The 23092-nt window shown below is 36.2% G+C and overlaps 7 non-coding genes across 7 annotated transcripts; 4 read left to right on the top strand and 3 right to left on the bottom strand.

The window, feature by feature from the left end:
* Window positions 1-4613: 4613 nt before the first annotated feature.
* TRNAS-GCU (transfer RNA serine (anticodon GCU)) lies at window positions 4614-4701 on the bottom strand. The gene has a single exon. It is a non-coding gene; the product is annotated as a tRNA-Ser (tRNA).
* Window positions 4702-8328: 3627 nt separating this feature from the next.
* TRNAS-UGA (transfer RNA serine (anticodon UGA)) lies at window positions 8329-8416 on the bottom strand. Its single transcript has one exon. It is a non-coding gene; the product is annotated as a tRNA-Ser (tRNA).
* Window positions 8417-9240: 824 nt separating this feature from the next.
* Window positions 9241-9311, top strand: TRNAG-GCC (transfer RNA glycine (anticodon GCC)). Its single transcript has one exon. It is a non-coding gene; the product is annotated as a tRNA-Gly (tRNA).
* Window positions 9312-11795: 2484 nt separating this feature from the next.
* On the top strand, window positions 11796-11867 carry TRNAT-GGU (transfer RNA threonine (anticodon GGU)). The gene has a single exon. It is a non-coding gene; the product is annotated as a tRNA-Thr (tRNA).
* A 507-nt stretch (window positions 11868-12374) lies between these two features.
* On the top strand, window positions 12375-12456 carry TRNAY-GUA (transfer RNA tyrosine (anticodon GUA)). The gene has a single exon. It is a non-coding gene; the product is annotated as a tRNA-Tyr (tRNA).
* Window positions 12457-12814: 358 nt separating this feature from the next.
* On the top strand, window positions 12815-12888 carry TRNAD-GUC (transfer RNA aspartic acid (anticodon GUC)). Its single transcript has one exon. It is a non-coding gene; the product is annotated as a tRNA-Asp (tRNA).
* A 2600-nt stretch (window positions 12889-15488) lies between these two features.
* Window positions 15489-15559, bottom strand: TRNAC-GCA (transfer RNA cysteine (anticodon GCA)). The gene has a single exon. It is a non-coding gene; the product is annotated as a tRNA-Cys (tRNA).
* Window positions 15560-23092: the final 7533 nt, after the last annotated feature.

Genomic DNA, 23092 nt, shown 5'->3' with positions numbered 1-23092 from the left:
ATAAAAATAATTTTTGTAATCCAATAATCGATCTTGGTTAGGATGATTAACCGAGTTATCCAAAAAATTCTGCTGATACATTCGAATAATTAAACGTTTCACAAGTAGTGAACTAAATTTCTTGTTATTACAACTAACAACTATTTCCACAGGTTCAGAACCATTTAATCCATAATGGTGGGCAAATGCATAAATATATTCCTGAAAGAGAAGTGGGTAGACAAAGTATTGTTGACGAGATTTATGTTTTTCTGAATACCCTTCGAATTTTTCCATTTGTATTTCTACTTGAATCAGAGAGAAGAAGCATTTCTCGGTTTATCGAATGATGATACATAGTGCAATATGGTCAGAACAGGGTGTTGCATTTTTAATACAAACCCTGGAAAGAAAGGGAGTCTAATCCACAGATCTTTTTCTGCTCCTTTTCTACCCAATTAGTTTATGTTTGTTCTAATTAAAAAAAAAGAACAGAACAAGTTTTTTATTTTTGCAGGCCAATCGCTCTTTTGACTTTGGAATACAGCCTCTTTATCAATATACTGCTTCTTTTACACATTCAATCCATAACATCCCTTATTCAATCCATAATCAAGAATAATTAGGATTTCTAAAAAAAAAAAGAAAAAATAAAGGGTCCACTCATAGGAAAACCCAACCTTTCCCCGCATCCGGCACTAATCTATTTTTAACGTCTAATTAGAGCGGGGAATCATTCCAATTAGGAAGTTCAGCTCGTTGCTTTTTATTTTACCAGAATTGGAGCCAGGCTCTATCCATTTATTCATTAGACCCAGAAAATCGTAATTTTGGATTCCATTCAAAAAAGATTGATTTTATTACGACATGCTATTTTTTCCATTCATTACCTTTGAGGATCAGTCGTGGTCTTCTAGACTCTACCAAGAGTCTGGACGAATTTGTTGTTTCATCCAAATGTGTAAAAGATCATAGTCGCACTTAAAAGCCGAGTACTCTACCATTGAGTTAGCAACCCAGATAAAAAAAGGATCTTAGATACGATCGAAATCCAAAAATCAATGGAATTACACCGCGCGCTTCTGTCAAAACATTGAACTAGCAAGACATCAAAAGATTTTTTTTATCGACCATGAAAAACACTCAAATGCCAAAACGAACAGGTCCGGTGAAATTCCACTAAAGTAAAGTTAAAAAAAGAGCGACCCTAATCACGATGGCCAAATTCTCCTTATTTTTAGCGATTTTTATTAACAAAAAATATATATTATAAAAAATATATATTATATTGTATGAGAATACATGCAAGAGGAACACCCTTATCATTTGAGCGAAGTGTAGGCGGAAAAATTGAATATGGAGTGAGGATAAAGAGACCCATCTATCTACAAATTCTATTTGTTCAATAGACCTTTGTCAATGGAAATACAATGGTAAGAAAACAAATTAGATAGAAAAAGTAAATAAAATAGGGGCTTATGTTGGATTGGCACGATATAATATAAATCCAAATAGGATTAAAAAAGAGGTAAATTGTGTCTAAATAATTAGACAACTAGGAATACTAATAATCTTCTCCTATCCTATTTTTTGATTCATTTAGTTCTTCAATTAACTCAAAGTTCTTTCTTTTTCTTTAAAGAATTCTGCCTTCCTTAAAATATCATAAACAGTTCTTGTTGGTTGAGCACCCTTTTCAAGGAAATAGAGAATAGCTGGAACATTTAAACAAGTTTGATTCTTTATCGGATCATAAAAACCTACTTTTTGAAGATCTCTTCCTTCTCTTCGAGATCGAACATCAATTGCAACGATTCGATAGACAGCTTATTGGGATAGATGTAGATAAACAACGCCCCCCCCTAGAAACGTATATGAGGTTTTCTCCTCATACGGCTCGAGAAAATGATTCGAATTTCTGTCGATAATAATAGAAATTAGACTATGACGTGCATTAATTTCCTTACAGAAAAAACAAATTTCATTTATACTCATGACTCAAGTGGGCTAATTTTGCCTGACAAACTTCGAAGGCAAAATCCTTCCAAAATTTTTGAGTCGTCTTTAAACTCTTTTCTTTGTCTCATTTCGAACGAATTGACTTTTATTCCTTATTCTAATCCAACTCTGTTGTTGAGACAATTGAAAATTGTGTTTACTTGTTCTGGAATCCTTTATCTTTGATTTGTGAAATCCTTGGGTTTAGACATTACTTCGGGAATTCCTATTTTTTTCTTTCAAAAGAGTAGCAACATACCCTTTTTTCTTATTTCCTTCGATAAAGCATTTATCTCTTCTATAGAAATCTAATAAGAGGGATTGATTCTGATATACTTTTATTGGACTTTCTTCTTATTTTAACCTTTCGATTTATTTCTATATTAAGGATAGACTGACAAAGTTGGCCTAATTTATTAGTTTTCACTAACCCTAGATTCTTTCCCTTGATAAAAAAAATTCTGTCCTCTCGAGCTCCATCGTGTACTATGTTACTTAAACCCAGCGCAAATTTGGTTCGGAACGAATAGAACAGGCTATGTCGAGCCAAGAGCATTTTCATTACTATGGAAAATGATGGATAGCAAAATCCACAATCGATCATGTCCTTCAAGTCGCACGTTGCTTTCTACCACATCGTTTTAAACGAAGTTTTACCATAACAAACATTCCTCTTTTCATTGCAAAGTGGTATAGAGAATTGATCCAATATGGATGGAATCATGAATAGTCATTGGTTTAGTTTTTTTATACTAATTAAAACTTGCTATCTATGGAGCAATATGGATAAAAGAAAGTAAGTATTTATCCGGGAAGCCTCCGCCAAGATCCAATTTATTTAAACCCATATTAAAATTCTATCATATGAATGAAACATAGTTTGAAAAAGACGACTAAACAAGTTTGCTTAAAACTTATTTATTCTTAAATTTCCACCCTCAACGGATGGCTCGAGATGATCAATCTTGAAGTGAGAAAAGAAGGATTGACTCTTCCTCAATAAATAAACTATCAACCTCCAAAAAAGTTTAATTAATTTAATTACTAGAATTAGAATTCTAGTAGTAATATATTTTTTCAGTACCAAAAACAATTAACTATAATAACTAAATAAACTATTCCAATGAAAAGATTGAAAGTTTTTGGTAGTTATAGAATTCTCGTACTTCTTCAACTCGAATACCAAAAGGAAGAAAAAAATATGACTAAGTGATTTTATAGTAGAGGCATATCCTGAATGTGCTTGATAGATCCCATTTTTTCATGAAAATAAAGATAGTCAATTTGACTGGACTTAAGACTTTATTATGTTTTCTGAGAAAGAATAAGATATCATTATTCTCTTTAATAAACTTTTGTCTCGTACGGAATACTATATGATTTCACCGTTTGTTTCATCAGAAACAATCTGGGACGGAAGGATTCGAACCTCCGAGTAACGGGACCAAAACCCGCTGCCTTACCACTTGGCCACGCCCCATTTCGGGTTTTATGCGACACTAATAAACACTAGTATGTTTATTTGTTATTCGTCAATACCATTTCAATTACATAAAAAAGGAGGGATATTCTCTTGCTAGTATTCTACACATGCGGATAATATAGAATCAAAAAAATGCATTGATCATTACATGGAATTCTATTAAGATATTATATGAAAGTCGAATTTATTCCACTCTCATTTGAGAGTGCGAATACAAGGAGGTATTTTGTGTTTGGGAAAGTCCGAAGAAAAAAGATTTTGAATCTGCCTTTTCCTTCTTTCCCTTAAAAAAATAACTCAAGAAAAATCCAATTATTTACTCTACAAGAATGAAATGCTTGTTATGCCTAATATACTTAGTTTAACCTGTATCTGTTTTAATTCTGTTCTTTATCCTACTAGTTTTTTCTTTGCCAAATTACCCGAAGCTTATGCTATTTTCAATCCAATCGTGGATATTATGCCTGTTATACCTCTATTCTTTTTTCTATTAGCCTTTGTTTGGCAAGCTGCTGTAAGTTTTCGATGAAATCTTTAGTACTCTGTATGCCAAATTGAATGATGTGTTCATTCCAAAAAAATTTTAAAATGGGTAAAAGCCGAGAAGTTTATATTTTTTATATTATGAACCTTCGATTCTAAAATTTAAATTCTTCTACATTGAATGGGTAGCTACAGCAATAAATTTGGATCAGCCTTTCTACTCCCCTGCACCTAGGTTGAGCAGGTACCTAAAGGTACCTACACAATACCTAACCACCTAACCCTATTTTTGCTATTGATAAGAGTGCTTATTATAAAAGAATTCTTGCAATTTTTTTCAAGAATTCTTTTTTGCATTTTTAGGTATAAAAAAAAACCATCCTAGTGGATCCGTGTGGTAAGGAAAAACTGGTAATCTATTCCTTAAAAAAAAATCTTGGAGATTATGTAATGCTTACTCTCAAACTTTTTGTTTATACAGTAGTGATATTCTTTGTTTCACTCTTTATCTTTGGATTCTTATCTAATGACCCAGGACGGAATCCTGGACGCGAGGAGTAAAAATTCAGTTTTTTTTTTTCTTATTGGATTTGTTTCGTACATTTATCTATGAGAAAATCCGGGGGTCAGAATTCTTTCCAATTCGAAAGTCCCAAATGATCCAAGGGAGCGGAAAGAGAGGGATTCGAACCCTCGGTACAAAAAAATTGTACAACGGATTAGCAATCCGCCGCTTTAGTCCACTCAGCCATCTCTCCACGTTCCAAAGCGAAAGGTTTCCGTGATATGATATAGGCAAGAAATAAGAAATAACGGTTGCAAAAAACCCCTTTTTTTTCTTTCAAAAGTCTATAAAAATTATATTGCCAATTCCATTTTAATTATATTCTTTTTTCTTAATGTTAATAAAAAAAGAAGAAAATTCTTGTTTTTTCTTTCTAAAAATCGATATTGGCCGAGAGACAATCAAATAGATTTTCTCTTTAGCGGGCATTTCCATATAGGACTTGTTATAATTATAATAAAACAAGCAGGTTATATAAAAAAAACGCTTTTTTTGTCGATTATTTATCAAGAAAGCAAAAAGGGTTCTTATCAAATCCACCATAAAATTGGAAAGAAGCATAAAGTAAGTAGACCTGACTCCTTTAATGATGCCTCTATCCGCTATTCTGATATATAAATTCGATGTAGATGAAATTGTATAAGCGAATTTTTTTATTTCCTTAGACTTAGACCGCGCAAGACAAGAATTTTTCGCTATTTACGATTTCATATTCTTGTTACTAGATGTTCTATAGGAATAAGAAGAAATCGCAACTCCTTTGCGCTACACATAAAATTGGATTTCGAAGGTCCATTTTTTTTTTTCAGAATCCTCTATTATTTTAGTTCTTCCACCCATGCAATAGAGAGGGAATGGGAAAAGAAGGGTTACTTTTATTTGCATTTTTCCCTTAAAAGATAGACTTTGAAATAGGAGTCTTGGAATAATGCTGAATTCAAAGGTTTATTTCTTTCTATAGTATAAGAAAAACAATTTATTTCTATTTCTATAGTATAAGAAAAACAAATAAATAGTATAAGAAAAACAAATCGAATCAAATTCATGGATTTACCACGACCTCGGTTGTGACTGTGACTCCATAGATAAAAATGGGAAATTTCTCTCTTCGAGACCATTGAAAAAGGGCATTGAACGAGAAAGAAATCGTCCACAGATAATAAAACTATCATATGCCTTGGAAAGTGATATGAGGTGCTCGGAAATGGTTGAAGTAATTGAATAGGAGGATCACTATGACTATAGCCCTTGGTAGAATTCCTAAAGAAGAAAATGATCTATTTGATACTATGGATGACTGGTTACGAAGGGACCGTTTCGTTTTTGTAGGATGGTCTGGCCTATTGCTCTTTCCTTGTGCTTATTTCGCTTTAGGGGGTTGGTTTACAGGGACAACTTTTGTAACTTCTTGGTATACCCATGGATTGGCTAGTTCCTATTTGGAAGGTTGTAATTTCTTAACCGCAGCAGTTTCTACCCCTGCCAATAGTTTAGCACACTCTTTGTTGCTACTATGGGGGCCCGAAGCACAAGGAGATTTTACTCGTTGGTGTCAATTAGGCGGTCTATGGACTTTTGTAGCTCTCCACGGGGCTTTTGCACTAATAGGTTTCATGTTACGCCAATTTGAACTTGCTCGGTCTGTTCAATTGCGGCCTTATAATGCAATCTCATTCTCTGGTCCAATTGCTGTTTTTGTTTCTGTATTCCTTATTTATCCACTGGGGCAATCTGGTTGGTTCTTTGCGCCGAGTTTTGGCGTAGCAGCGATATTTCGATTCATCCTTTTCTTCCAAGGATTTCATAATTGGACGTTGAACCCATTTCATATGATGGGAGTTGCCGGAGTATTAGGTGCGGCTCTGCTATGCGCTATTCATGGAGCGACCGTAGAAAACACTCTATTTGAGGACGGTGATGGTGCAAATACCTTCCGTGCTTTTAACCCAACTCAAGCTGAAGAAACTTATTCAATGGTCACTGCTAACCGCTTTTGGTCCCAAATCTTTGGTGTTGCTTTTTCCAATAAACGTTGGTTACATTTCTTTATGCTATTTGTACCCGTCACCGGTTTATGGATGAGTGCTATTGGCGTAGTTGGCTTGGCTCTGAACTTACGTGCCTATGACTTTGTTTCCCAGGAAATCCGTGCAGCGGAAGATCCTGAATTTGAGACTTTCTACACCAAAAATATTCTTTTAAACGAGGGTATTCGTGCGTGGATGGCAGCTCAGGATCAGCCTCATGAAAATCTTATATTCCCTGAGGAGGTTCTACCACGTGGAAACGCTCTTTAATGGAACTTTCGTTTTAGCTGGTCGTGACCAAGAAACCACCGGCTTTGCTTGGTGGGCTGGGAATGCCAGACTTATCAATTTGTCCGGTAAACTGCTTGGAGCTCATGTAGCTCATGCCGGATTAATCGTATTCTGGGCCGGAGCAATGAACCTATTTGAAGTGGCCCATTTCGTACCAGAAAAGCCCATGTATGAACAAGGGTTGATTTTACTTCCACACTTAGCTACTCTAGGTTGGGGAGTAGGGCCAGGGGGGGAAGTTCTAGATACTTTTCCGTACTTTGTATCTGGCGTACTTCACCTAATTTCCTCCGCAGTCTTAGGCTTCGGTGGCATTTATCACGCGCTTCTGGGACCCGAGACTCTTGAGGAATCTTTTCCATTCTTTGGTTATGTCTGGAAAGATAGAAATAAAATGACTACAATTTTGGGTATTCACTTAATTTTGTTAGGTCTAGGTGCTTTTCTTCTAGTACTCAAGGCTCTTTATTTTGGCGGTGTATATGATACCTGGGCCCCTGGGGGGGGGAGATGTAAGAAAAATTACCAATTTGACCCTTAGTCCCAGTGTTATATTTGGTTATTTACTAAAATCTCCTTTTGGTGGAGAAGGGTGGATTGTTAGTGTAGATGATTTAGAAGATATAATTGGTGGGCATGTATGGTTGGGTTTTATTTGTGTATTTGGCGGAATTTGGCATATTTTAACCAAACCCTTCGCATGGGCTCGCCGTGCATTTGTATGGTCTGGAGAAGCTTACTTGTCTTATAGTTTAGCTGCTTTATCTGTCTTTGGTTTTATCGCTTGTTGTTTTGTATGGTTCAATAATACAGCTTATCCGAGTGAGTTTTATGGACCCACCGGGCCAGAAGCTTCTCAAGCTCAAGCATTTACTTTTCTAGTTAGAGACCAGCGTCTTGGAGCTAATGTGGGATCCGCTCAAGGACCCACAGGTTTAGGTAAATATCTAATGCGTTCCCCAACTGGGGAGGTTATCTTTGGAGGGGAAACTATGCGTTTTTGGGACCTTCGTGCTCCATGGTTAGAACCTCTAAGGGGCCCCAACGGTTTGGACTTGAGTAGGTTGAAAAAAGACATACAACCTTGGCAAGAACGACGCTCAGCAGAATATATGACCCACGCTCCTTTAGGCTCTTTAAATTCCGTGGGTGGCGTAGCTACCGAGATCAATGCAGTTAATTATGTCTCTCCTAGAAGTTGGTTATCAACTTCTCATTTTGTTCTAGGATTCTTCTTTTTTGTGGGCCATTTATGGCATGCAGGAAGAGCCCGAGCTGCTGCAGCAGGTTTTGAAAAGGGAATCGATCGTGATTTGGAACCTGTTCTTTACATGAACCCTCTTAACTAAGATTTTCTTATTTATACCTGTTCTACTTTTTTTCTGTTCTGGCTCGGTTATTCCATCTAGCCGAGCCATTCATTCCTTTTTATGAAAGAAAGATAAGGGACAGAAAAAAAAAATAAATAAAAATGAAAGAAACAAACGTATTCAATAAGCAAAAGGAGAGAGAGGGATTCGAACCCTCGATAGTTCCTAGAACTATACCGGTTTTCAAGACCGGAGCTATCAACCACTCAGCCATCTCTCCACAGCCTAATCCTTATTTTACTCCTACAAATAGAACATAGCCATATAAAAAATAAAAAGATTTATTAGCCTCTAGAAAGATATCAGATACAAGTTCCTTTTCGATATATCTCTGTATACTGTATACACGGATACAGGATCCGCTATACCCGCTTGTGAAATAAAGAGTAAATAATCTCTTCTCACCCCCATATCCAAATAAAAAAGCGGTTTAAGTAATAAATTTGAATTAAAGAGAAGAATCAATGGATTCATGATTAAACCCCTCCTACTTCTTGTATTTTTTTACAATTTTGGTTTAAGTGAGGGATCAAATATGTAGTCAACTTTATTTGATGGTAGCTTGGAGGATTAGAAATATGACTATTGCTTTCCAATTAGCTGTTTTTGCATTAATTGCGACTTCCTCAGTCTTAGTAATTAGTGTACCCCTTGTATTTGCTTCTCCTGATGGTTGGTCAAATAATAAAAATGTTGTATTTTCCGGTACATCATTATGGATTGGACTAGTCTTTCTCGTAGCTATTCTGAATTCTCTCATTTCTTAAATGAAATTTGGTTAATATTTATTAACCCCATAAAAAAGAAATAATAAAGGCCATTTCTTCTAAAAAATTAGAATAGTGAGACGTATTAAAACGCAATTTGCGTTCCGAATTGCTAGCTCTTCTCTTTCAGTATTATGAAATTCCATTCCCATTAGAATATTCATTGACAGATAATAAAAAAAGGAAAACTCTAATATAATAGAAAATGAAATGAAACGGTCGACCCAGACATAGAAGGTCGACCCAGGCGGATATACGCTATAAAATATATACCGTAGCGAGCGTAGTTCAATGGTAAAATATCTCCTTGCCAAGGAGAAGATACGGGTTCGATTCCCGCCGCTCGCCCCGCTTAATTTATCAAAGTACTATGATAAAAAGTTTAGTCTAGTTAACTGTTTAACTACTTATATTAAATTAAGTATTAATTAGGTGTTAGTCTAGTGCCGTATCCCTTACTATCTTACCCTTCCTTTGCATCCCACTCAAAAAAAGAGGGCGCTCCAGAGGCAGAAATAGAACTCGCCAACAGAGCTCCAAAAATTGGGTATTAACTGAGACAAACAACGGGCAAACTTTTTTTAAAGGGAAGGGAGAGGTAGACTGTCCCTTTCGTTTCATTTTTATTTTCTGCAGGGTAGGGAGAGGCCTTGCGCCTTCTTTTTTTGAAGGCAAGTGACTTCGCAAACTGCTCAATTTTGCCCTCTAGGGCCGGGAACTAATGAATAAAAAAGGGTTGGATACGCCCCTCTACCATACATATCTAGAGAAATAGAATAGTCCTTTTATACAGACTGCTAAGTGCGGAGACGGGAATCGAACCCGTGACCTCAAGGTTATGAGCCTCGTGAGCTACCAAACTGCTCTACTCCGCTCTGGAGTACCAGAAACTGGTGGACAAAAAAGGCTTGAATACAAGCCTCTAACATGTCTAGACAAATAGAATACTCCTTTTATACAGAATGGAGCGGGTAGCGGGAATCGAACCCGCATCGTTAGCTTGGAAGGCTAGGGGTTATAGTCGACGTTGGTTGATTATTTTTAACGTCTCTAATTCAAAACCGAACATGAAATTTTGATTTCATTCGGCTCCTTTATGGATATTCTCACCCTTAACATCTATGTCAGCTTTTCTATTTGAATGGAACCAAAGCTCTCCGCTTTCTAGATGATCCTTATAGAGTAGGAGATAGAAATTCTATCTAAATTCATCTAATCTACTTACTTCGTTCCCTAATTTCATTCAAGAGATCCTGAGGAAAAGAATTGGGTTTCCACCGAGCTGAAACAATATGCGGATGGTTCTAGTAAACCAAAACTATCGTTTTTTAGCTATTTGGCTTCCTTATTCCTTATTTTAAGAAGATTTAGTTACGATTGGAAATCAACTTTTTTGTATCTTCATCCATAGATCCTTTACTCATATTTTCAAAATTGGAATACTTAATCCAATGCAAAATTATGCTTCGCGACTCTGTACTCATAATCCTATTTTTATTTTGGATGCAATTTAAATTAGTCTTTGGATACAAATCGCCAGAATGTATATTCTTCCTCAATATGCTATTGAGAGGAAAAGGATTTAATCCTTTATAAGAACTAAAGTTTTCATCGGAATATAAAAATAAAAAACTTAAGGATGCCTTAAGTATATCATTTCAAATTCAGTTATTAATAGAACGAATCACACTTTTACCACTAAACTATACCCGCTACATTGTAGATTATGGTATAAATGGTACCCTTTGTCAAGGATAGCCATTTGACAAGAAGGCTAATTCCCCCTTATTGAATCAGATGGAGAAGGTTCATGACACTGAGCCGTTGGTACTTCTACTTCGATCGCTCGCCTTTACTTTAGGATTTAGATAGCCCCTCTGGTCTGTAAAAAAAATCTTTTCTTACCATGCTAATAGCGCCTGAACCAAATGTATTTATTTTGATTAGGATCCTATTCTACGGTTACGACTACAATAATAATTATTTACTTTGCAAGGACGTAAGTGTGTCAGACTGCTAAATTGTTTTATTATTCCTACAATATAAACTAGGGGATATAGGGGGTAACACTGTCCCTATAAATTCCTTTTTTCCTTTTCTTTTTTGTCCAGAATTGAACAAAAAAGAAATTATGGAAGATGTTTTCTTCCCCCATTAAGTCCGAGCCATAGAGTAAGAGTGAGATGAGTTTTCCAAATTCATCATAGACTTTCCCTATGGCTTGATAGAAGTAAGCAGCAAAGAGTCGTAACTTAAAGAAAAAAACGGACAGGGCCGACAGATTTACCTGATGTAAAGAAGATCCTAAAAGTCTCTGATTAGTCGACTCTCTCCATTTAACACTTTCCTCTCTCTCCTTTTTTCCACTGACTCAATTCTAGTTTATTAGATTCTTGTTTAAAAGAATGCAAAAAGTTCAATAGAACTAAGAACACATAAAAAATAGCATAGAGGATCAAGGCCATTACCAAAAGTTCCTCCCAAGGATCCTATATCCTATTGGGTATCTGTTCCCCGCCTTTTCCCGCTAGGATCGGAAATCTTATATTTTCCATATCCATATACCGTTGAATCCTTGGGGTTCCAGAATCCGCCTATTTTACTAGTCTTCGGAAACGGAAAACCCTGAACCAAGAAGAGTTGGATATGTTATGTAGGGTATGTTTTTTTTTATTAATTTTATTTTGAGCTCTCAAGATATCGATATATACATATACAATCTCTACATAATGTCTCTCTCTCTATCTCTATATATTATATATATAATATGTACATTATGCAGTAGACCCATAATGGGAAATCCAAGTGGCTAATTTTTGAATTAAATAAAAAGCCCTTTTAACTCAGTGGTAGAGTAATGCCATGGTAAGGCATAAGTCATCGGTTCAAATCCGATAAAGGGCTTTTTAAATTAGTGGTAGAGTAATCTCGTGCTAAGACGTAAGTCGTTGGTTCGAATCTGATAGAGTACTTTTCTACTAAATTGATTCACTTTTTTTCTTTGTTTTTGAAACTTTCTCTATATTTTTAGAGAATTTTATGACTTAGTGCGGGATGGATGCATTTTTGGTATGAACACTAAATGAAGCACGGAGAATTAATCTATAACGATCAACTAAAAAAAATCCTAGATGAAAACATAACAGAAAAGTTGGAAAAACTCTTTGCTTTGGATCTATTTATACTTTTCGAGTATATTGACAATTCCAAAAAACTGCTCATACTATGATTATAGTATAATCACGAGCGGTTGTATATGGCCCTATCGTCTAGTGATGCCCCTATCGTCTAGTGGTTCAGGACATCTCTCTTTCAAGGAGGCAGCGGGGATTCGACTTCCCCTGGGGGTAGGGAGTATTATGAAAGGAGGTTAATCATAGATTAGCAAAAACCCTAGAATAAATTCTTCCTGGGTCGATGCCCGAGTGGTTAATGGGGACGGACTGTAAATTCGTTGACAATGTCTACGCTGGTTCAAATCCAGCTCGGCCCAAACCAAAAATCTAGGGCTTCGTGAGTATGAACTAAATCCTTTTGTTTTTCTTCCATAAAATAAAATGTCTGATCTATAGAAATAAAAGATAAAGAAAAAAGGGAAATTTTTTTTTCTAATCCATATCTCTCTCATTCCTTTCTTACAAACAAAAGAGTTTTTCTTATTGAAGGCTGGATTATTATCCATTTTTAGTGATAAAAAATCACGACATACTAGTTATGTCACTCTCACTATACCCACGTATAATATAATATGTGGGTATGTAGTATATGATTCGTCTATTTCTTAGAGTACGAAAGACGAATCGAATCTTCTTATGGTTCTATTTAAGAATGGGTATGCCATACACCCCGCGGGGATTGTAGTTCAATTGGTCAGAGCACCGCCCTGTCAAGGCGGAAGCTGCGGGTTCGAGCCCCGTCAGTCCCGAACTAGGGTTCAATGAATGGAGAAATTGATATTTCCTTTTTCCATGAAAAAAAGGGGCAGGGAGCAAGATCAAATACCCACAGGGCACCCTTACTTCACTTTTTTATTTTGCATCTCTCATTAAAGAGGGAGGGAGGGCATATAGGAATTTTTTTTTCACTACTCCCAATCGATAAAGAAAGACACACATACGATATGTGGATTAGTAGAATTTAGGATATTATATTACTCTATCTTTCTTTATGATGATACCATCCTCATCTTAATTTCCTATTCCACTCTTATGGAATAGAGTACCGGTATTTTACCGGAATCCATACATAAATCGTATTCCCTTTTTATTTCAGACCTCTTTTCCCCATCTCACTTCTACTGCTTATTTGGATGTCTATGTGACCCATAGAAAGTGAAAGTTGGTCATATAATACATACATAATTGTATGTATAACTATAAGAAAAAGGAAGGGAAATTGTATAAGATTAAGAAAGTATAAGATTAAGAAAGCTCGTGGGTTAGAGATATAGAAAAGAAAAAGTAGAAAAGGATTAAAAAAGAGGGAATTCCTAATCCAATCAAAAAACCCATTTTGGTCTTAGTGTGGATAGAGGATCTTCCTATGTTATACTATATAACTCTCATCCGTGAAATATAACTCTCATCCATGAATTGATTTGATAGATCCGATATTCATAATATTGAATTGATTCAGTATTATCAGAATGCAAGCCCTACCCTTGAATTTACAAGATACCCCTTTTTCCTCTCCATGGGATTACATCCCGAGTTATTGTGAAAATAAAAAATAAAGAGGTTATGGAAGTCAATATTCTCGCATTTATTGCTACTGCACTGTTCATTCTAGTTCCTACTTCTTTTTTACTTATTATTTATGTAAAAACAGTCAGCCAAAATAATTAATTGGAATTCCAATTAATCATTGAAGAAATTAAAAAGGGATTAAATAAAAAAAATCCAAGTCTTAAATGAAAGGATCTGGTTGGAATCTTAAAGTGTGGTAGAAAGAACTACATATAGTTTTTTCTACGACACTTTAGATTCTTTCTATTATATTATCTTTGAATCTACATAGAATAGATTAGTAGATTGAAATAGTTAAGTAGTCTAATTCAATTTCTTTTTTCATTGCATCCACTTAATTTCAATCAGGTCAAAATAAAAAAATCTAAGACAATTCTTGACCAAAGAATCCATGGAAGGAAAGAAAAATAATATGAAGAATAGACTATAGTAAAAAGTAAAAGGAAATGGAAAATGTGTGATATGCCGTGAATAGTTCCGTGGAAGAAAGTCTAATTTTCTTATGTATAGAACTTTTTTTAACCATTCGTCATTTCTAGTAGAAATTCTGAATTGGTATAATGGCTCTTTCTTACATTACAACTTACAATACAAGAGTTTCTTACAGGAGTGAAACAAAACTAAAGAAAAAGATTAAAGAATAACGTTTGACAAAATGATTAATGCAAAATGATCCATTAAAGAAAAGAATTGATACAACAATTTGATTACTTAATCAATTAGTAGTATCCCTAGAGTCCACTCCTTCCCCATACTACTAGTGAAAGAGAAAATGTAAAGACTACCATTAAAGCAGCCCAAGCGAGACTTACTATATCCATCTAAATTATGTCTCCTATTTCTATGAAGGGATTATTCTACTATTGATCAATAATCATAGTGGAATCAAGGGTACAGAGTCAAAAAGGGATTCCGCCCTAATGGCCATGGATCAATCAGTTCAAGGAATTTACTCCTAACAAATTCTTATAGGAATTCTGGTAGAATTAGAGAGCATTAAAAATACGAGATACTATAGCCCTTTTTTCCTTAAAAAAGAAAGAGTACGGGAATGATGTCCTGAATAGAAGAAGCGGGAATAGGAAGATTTTTTATTCCTTTTGTTACTCTTTTTTTTTTTTTTAAGCAAAGGACGCCCGAATATACCATAAAATTATCGATAGATAAATATTTATTGGATACCTACCTTACCTAATGTTTATTTTTGACCTAAACCCTGCAGCCTTGCTTTGTATCATTCTATGAAAGAATGAAGAGATTTTATCCATAATACAACTCCTAAATTGATTTTTGATCGACCTATTTAATCTGATTCTCGTTAGAATTAAGTAGTCCTTACTTTAGTGTATGTAGGTAACATAAGATGTACGATAAAAAAATGTATAATAATTAGTAAGTCTTGATATTCTTTCGTGGAGTCCCTTCTTGAATCTTAGATTGAAAAAAAAAAAGAATGCCCCTTAGGGACCTTTCTTTGGATACCAAGATTTCTGACATCTTATCCTCGTATTTTAAAATTATCAAATCGAATCTCAATTAAGAACCAATTCAAATTCATATAATAAAAGAATAAGGAAACACTACCTCACCCCTATTGATAACCATTTTGGCCACTACCGTCAAAACAAACCCTAACCCTAGTTTGAGGATAGAACTATGGTATGGTTTCTCTAAACCCAGTATCGGCAGGCCCAGTTACTCTCTTGCCCGAACTTATGCGAAGTAAAAATTTATCGAATTCGATCAGCACTATAAAAAAAACCTAAGTATTTTATTGATCAGGCGGCACCCAGATTTGAACTGGGGATAAAGGATTTGCAGTCCCCTGCCTTACCGCTTGGCCATGCCGCCAAAAAATCCGATCAAAAATCTAGAAAACAGCAAGTATTCATCCACGTTTTCTTACGAAAAGCCCCTTTTATTTTGAATATAATTCTACTTACTTTTTTCCAATCTTTTTCAAAAAATCTATTCCTGCTTTTTTTGATCCAGTTTCTATTATTCTCCTCGATAGATTCTATCTTAAAACATACATTGTTAACACAATAAAACTTCCCATTTCTTTCTATTGAGATGAAAAAGAAGAAAAAGTGGATTTCTATTCACAGGCTGCAAAATTCAGAATAAATTGGAACCGTTAACTAGAATTCTCTTTTTTTTATTGCAGTAGTGAACTACTCTTAAATCGGTATTATCTCCCCCCCCTTCAATGGCATAATAAAATATTATGGCTTTATGCTTAATCCGTGTATAGGTAAACTTTAGGTCCGAACAGCATTATTATCCAAAGATCCCCTTTATGTACATATCTCTATGGGGAATCATGCTTTAATTTTTCAAAGTATTAAATTAAATATCTTGAATAAAAAAAGGAAATTTGCTCTGATATAGAGTATAACCTGACTATCTTGGCGTACCCAAGTGAAATTACGATAAAAGAAAAGCATGGATATGGGGAGAGGTGGATAACTAGATTGGCATGTACTTAAAAAAGGGACTTACTTTATTTTAGAATTCCACAATGAAATACTGAATTTTCTAGCAATTATACTACTCCGATCCGAAATAAAAAAGAACCCTCAAATTATTTTGAGAAATTAAAGTAAGCACGCTATTCTAAATCGAAGTAAAGTCAAACTTTCTAGTATATTATATTACGGCTTTATTACATTCATAGAAAGGAGATAAAATGAGAAATCTTTGCCATCCAATCTGATTAGAATATCATAACATAAATATAAGTGGCAGAATTTTTTTTGTAGGAATGTTTTATCAATTCATTTTCATTTCATTTGTACCCCTGGCAAACTCGAACTTTCGTCCAAATGGTCTCTATTCATATGTATGAAATACATATATGAAATACGTATGTGGAGTTCCCTAGAATTTCATGTGATTCAGTAAACAGAATATAGATTCCATGATTGCTAGATCGATCCATAGGGATTGATGAAGAGTGAGCTGATAATGGAATTTTTCTTTGATAAACAGGAAACTTAAGATTAAGATGCTCCGGAATGGAAACGAGGGAATGTCCACAATACCCGGATTTAGTCAGATCCAATTCGAGGGATTTTGTAGGTTCATTAATCAAGCCTTGGCAGAAGAACTTGACAAGTTTCCAACAATTAAAGATCCAGATCACGAAATTGCATTTCAATTATTTGCGAAAGGATATCAACTGCTAGAACCCTCGATAAAAGAAAGAGATGCTGTGTATGAATCACTCACCTATTCTTCCGAATTATATGTATCTGCGAGATTAATTTTTGGTTTCGATGTGCAAAAGCAAACCATTTCTATCGGAAACATTCCTATAATGAATTCCTTAGGAACCTTTATTATAAATGGAATATACCGAATTGTGATCAATCAAATATTGCTAAGTCCTGGTATTTACTACCGCTCGGAATTAGATCATAAGGGAATTTCTATCTACACTGGCACTATAATATCAGATTGGGGGGGGAGATCGGAATTAGCAATTGATAAAAAAGAAAGGATATGGGCTCGCGTGAGTAGAAAACAAAAGATATCTATTCTAGTTCTATCATCAGCTATGGGTTCGAATCTAAGAGAAATTCTGGATAATGTTTCCTACCCTGAAATTTTCTTGTCTTTCCCGAATGCTAAAGAGAAGAAGAGGATTGAGTCAAAAGAAAAAGCTATTTTGGAGTTTTATCAACAATTTGCTTGTGTAGGTGGGGACCTGGTATTTTCGGAGTCCTTATGCGAGGAATTACAAAAGAAATTTTTTCAACAAAAATGTGAATTAGGAAGGATTGGTCGACGAAATATGAATCGGAGACTTAATCTTGATATTCCTCAGAACAATACATTCTTGTTACCACGAGATGTATTGGCCGCTACGGATCATTTGATTGGAATGAAATTTGGAACGGGTATACTTGACGATGACGATATGAATCACTTGAAAAATAAACGTATTCGTTCGGTTGCGGATCTGTTACAAGATCAATTCGGATTGGCTCTTGGTCGTTTACAACATGCAGTTCAAAAAACTATTCGTAGAGTATTCATACGTCAATCGAAACCGACTCCCCAAACTTTGGTAACTCCAACTTCAACTTCAATTTTATTAATAACTACTTATGAGACCTTTTTTGGCACATACCCGTTATCTCAAGTTTTTGATCAAACGAATCCATTGACACAAACTGTTCATGGGCGAAAAGTGAGTTGTTTAGGTCCTGGAGGGTTGACGGGGAGAACCGCAAGTTTTCGGAGCCGAGATATTCATCCGAGTCACTATGGGCGTATTTGTCCAATTGACACGTCTGAAGGAATCAATGTTGGACTTACTGGATCCTTAACAATTCATGCGAGAATTGATCACTTGTGGGGATCCATAGAGAGTCCGTTTTATGAAATATCTGCTGAGAAAGCAAAAGAAAAAAAAGAGAGACAGGTGGTTTATCTATCACCAAATAGAGATGAATATTATATGATAGCAGCAGGAAATTCTTTGTCCTTGAATCAAGGTATTCAGGAAGAACAGGTTGTTCCGGCTAGATACCGTCAAGAATTCTTGACTATTGCATGGGAACAGATTCATGTTAGAAGTATTTTTCCTTTCCAATATTTTTCTATTGGGGGTTCTCTCATTCCTTTTATTGAGCACAATGATGCGAATCGGGCTTTAATGAGTTCTAATATGCAGCGCCAAGCAGTTCCGCTTTCTCGGTCCGAGAAATGCATTGTTGGAACTGGATTGGAACGCCAAACAGCTCTAGATTCGAGGGTTTCCATTATAGCCGAACGCGAGGGAAAGATCATTTCTACTGATAGTCATAAGATACTTTTATCAAGTAGTGGGAAGACTATAAGTATTCCTTTAGTTAACCACCGTCGCTCTAACAAAAATACTTGTATGCACCAAAAACCCCGGGTTCCACGGGGTAAATCCATTAAAAAAGGACAAATTTTAGCAGAAGGAGCTGCTACAATTGGGGGCGAACTTGCTTTAGGAAAAAACGTATTAGTAGCTTATATGCCATGGGAAGGTTACAATTTTGAAGACGCAGTACTAATTAGCGAACGTTTGGTATATGAAGATATTTATACCTCTTTTCACATCCGGAAATATGAAATTCAGACGGATACGACAAGCCAGGGCTCCGCTGAAAAAATCACTAAAGAAATACCACATCTAGAAGAACATTTACTCCGCAATTTGGACAGAAATGGAGTTGTTAGGTTGGGATCCTGGGTAGAAACTGGTGATATTTTAGTAGGTAAATTAACGCCTCAGATAGCGAGCGAATCATCTTATATCGCGGAAGCTGGATTATTACGGGCCATATTTGGCCTTGAGGTTTCCACTTCAAAAGAAACTTCTCTGAAATTACCTATAGGTGGAAGAGGGCGCGTTATCGATGTGAAATGGATCCAAAGGGACCCGCTCGACATAATGGTTCGTGTATATATTTTACAGAAACGTGAAATCAAAGTTGGGGATAAAGTAGCCGGAAGACATGGGAATAAAGGGATCATTTCCAAAATTTTGCCTAGGCAAGATATGCCCTATTTGCAAGATGGAACACCCGTTGATATGGTCTTCAATCCCTTAGGAGTACCCTCCCGAATGAATGTGGGACAAATATTTGAAAGCTCGCTCGGATTAGCGGGGGATCTGCTAAAGAAACATTATAGAATAGCACCCTTTGATGAGAGATATGAGCAAGAGGCTTCAAGAAAACTTGTGTTTTCAGAATTATATGAAGCCAGTAAAGAAACAAAAAATCCATGGGTATTTGAACCCGAGTACCCGGGAAAAAGCAGAATATTTGATGGAAGAACAGGCGACCCCTTTGAGCAACCTGTTCTAATAGGGAAGTCCTATATCTTAAAATTAATTCATCAAGTTGATGAGAAAATTCATGGGCGTTCTACTGGGCCCTACTCACTTGTTACACAACAACCGGTTAGAGGAAGAGCCAAGCAAGGGGGACAACGAGTAGGAGAAATGGAAGTTTGGGCTTTAGAAGGATTTGGTGTTGCTCATATTTTACAAGAGATACTTACTTATAAATCTGACCATCTTATAGCTCGCCAAGAAATACTTAATGCTACGATCTGGGGAAAAAGAATACCTAATCATGAGGATCCTCCAGAATCTTTTCGAGTGCTCGTTCGAGAACTACGATCTTTGGCTCTAGAACTGAATCATTTCCTTGTATCTGAAAAGAACTTCCAGGTTAATAGGGAGGAAGTTTGATCGGAATAAATATAAATTCTTTTCTTATTTCTATTTTATGATTGACCAATATAAACATCAACAACTTCAAATTGGACTCGTTTCCCCTCAACAAATAAAGGCTTGGGCTAACAAAAACCTACCTAATGGAGAAGTCGTTGGCGAAGTCACAAGGCCCTCTACTTTTCATTATAAAACCGATAAACCAGAAAAAGATGGATTGTTTTGCGAAAGAATCTTTGGACCCATAAAAAGCGGGATTTGCGCTTGTGGCAATTCTCGAGCGAGCGGAGCTGAAAACGAAGACGAAAGATTTTGCCAAAAATGCGGGGTCGAATTTGTGGATTCTCGGATACGAAGATATCAAATGGGATACATCAAACTCGCATGTCCCGTGACTCATGTGTGGTATTTGAAAGGTCTTCCTAGTTATATCGCGAATCTTTTAGATAAACCTCTTAAGAAGTTGGAGGGCCTAGTATACGGCGATTTCTCTTTTGCTAGGCCCAGCACTAAAAAACCCACTTTTTTACGATTACGAGGTTTATTCGAAGAGGAAATTGCATCCTGTAACCACAGCATTTCTCCCTTTTTTTCTACCCCAGGCTTTGCAACATTTCGAAATCGGGAAATTGCGACAGGAGCAGGTGCTATTAGAGAACAATTAGCAGATTTGGATTTGCGAATTATTATAGAGAATTCTTTGGTCGAATGGAAGGAATTAGAAGACGAGGGGTATAGTGGAGATGAGTGGGAAGATAGAAAAAGACGAATAAGAAAAGTTTTTTTGATTAGACGCATGCAATTGGCGAAACATTTTATTCAAACAAATGTAGAACCAGAATGGATGGTTTTGTGCTTATTACCGGTTCTTCCTCCCGAATTGAGACCTATTGTTTATAGGTCTGGAGATAAAGTAGTGACTTCAGACATTAATGAACTTTATAAGAGAGTTATCCGTCGGAACAACAATCTTGCCTATCTATTAAAAAGAAGTGAATTAGCGCCAGCAGATTTAGTAATGTGCCAGGAAAAATTGGTACAAGAAGCCGTGGATACACTTCTTGATAGTGGGTCCCGCGGGCAACCGACGAGGGATGGTCACAATAAAGTATACAAATCACTTTCAGATGTAATTGAAGGTAAAGAGGGAAGGTTTCGCGAGACTCTGCTTGGGAAACGGGTCGATTACTCGGGGCGTTCTGTCATTGTTGTGGGTCCTTCGCTTTCATTACATCAATGTGGATTACCTCTAGAGATAGCAATAAAGCTTTTTCAGCTATTTGTAATTCGCGATTTAATCACGAAACGCGCCACTTCTAATGTAAGGATTGCTAAAAGGAAAATTTGGGAAAAAGAACCCATTGTATGGGAAATACTTCAAGAAGTTATGCGGGGACATCCTGTACTGTTAAATAGAGCACCTACCCTGCATAGATTAGGCATACAGGCCTTTCAACCCACTTTAGTAGAGGGGCGTACTATTTCTTTACACCCATTAGTGTGTAAGGGTTTCAATGCGGACTTTGATGGAGATCAAATGGCTGTTCATCTACCTTTATCCTTGGAAGCTCAGGCAGAAGCCCGTTTACTTATGTTTTCTCATATGAATCTCTTATCTCCCGCTATTGGGGATCCTATTTGCGTACCAACCCAAGACATGCTTATCGGGCTTTATGTATTAACGATTGGAAAGCGTCGAGGTATTTGTGCAAATAGATATAATAGTTGCAGAAACTACCCAAATCTAAAAGTAAATTACAATAATAATAATAATTTTAAATATAGGAAAGATAAAGAACCCCATTTTTCTAGTTCTTATGATGCACTGGGAGCTTATAGACAAAAACTAATCAGTTTAGATAGTCCCTTGTGGCTACGATGGAACCTGGATCAACGCGTCATTGGGTCAAGAGAAGTTCCGATTGAAGTTCAATATGAATCTTTGGGGACTTATCATGAGATTTATGCCCACTATCTAATAATGGGAAATAGAAAAAAAGAAATTCGTTCGATATACATTCGAACCACTCTTGGTCATATTTCTTTTTATAGAGAAATAGAGGAAGCCATACAAGGATTTAGTCAGGCCTATTCATACACTACCTAAACAAGAAAGTTAGATTCGGCGATGCCCCTCCCCTTTCGGGGGGCATTCCGATTTCCCTAGTATCATCATTATTTGCCACGCGAATCCAGATTGAGATTGAGGCAATTAAGTTAATTAAATTTTCGAATCACTGACTCAGGCCCATTGTCGAATCCTACTCAGCAATTGTCGAATCCTACTCAGCCGAAAAGGGGGTACTTATGTATGGCGGAACGGGCCAATCTGGTCTTTCATAATAAAGAGATAGACGGAACTGGTATGAAACGACTTATTAGCAGATTAATAGATCATTTTGGAATGGGATATACATCCCATATACTGGATCAACTAAAGACTCTGGGCTTCCATCAAGCCACTACTACATCGATTTCGTTAGGAATCGAGGATCTTTTAACAATACCCTCTAAGGGATGGTTAGTCCAAGACGCGGAACAACAGAGTTTTCTTTTGGAGAAACACTATTATTATGGGGCTGTACACGCGGTAGAAAAATTACGCCAATCTGTTGAGATATGGTATGCGACAAGTGAATATTTGAAACAAGAAATGAATTCAAATTTTCGGATAACGGATCCTTCTAATCCAGTCTATCTAATGTCTTTTTCAGGAGCCAGAGGAAATGCATCTCAAGTACACCAATTAGTAGGTATGAGAGGATTAATGTCGGACCCTCAAGGACAAATGATTGATTTACCTATTCAAAGCAATTTACGCGAGGGACTTTCTTTGACAGAATATATAATTTCCTGCTATGGAGCCCGCAAAGGGGTTGTAGATACTGCTGTGCGAACAGCAGATGCTGGATATCTTACACGTAGACTTGTTGAAGTAGTTCAACATATTATTGTGCGTAGAAGAGATTGTGGTACTATCCGAGGTATTTCTGTAAGTCCTCAAAATGGGATGACGGAAAAACTTTTTGTCCAAACACTAATTGGTCGTGTATTAGCAGACGATATATATATCGGTTCACGATGCATTGCCGCGCGAAATCAAGATATTGGAATTGGATTAGTCAATCGATTCATAACTGCCTTTCGAGCACAACCATTTCGAG

This window comes from Triticum urartu, unplaced genomic scaffold (assembly GCF_056163025.1).
Source record: "Triticum urartu cultivar PI428250 unplaced genomic scaffold, HENAU_Tu73 scaffold2, whole genome shotgun sequence".
Taxonomy (NCBI): Eukaryota; Viridiplantae; Streptophyta; class Magnoliopsida; order Poales; family Poaceae; genus Triticum; species Triticum urartu.
This window is presented reverse-complemented; position numbering and strand designations above follow the sequence as displayed.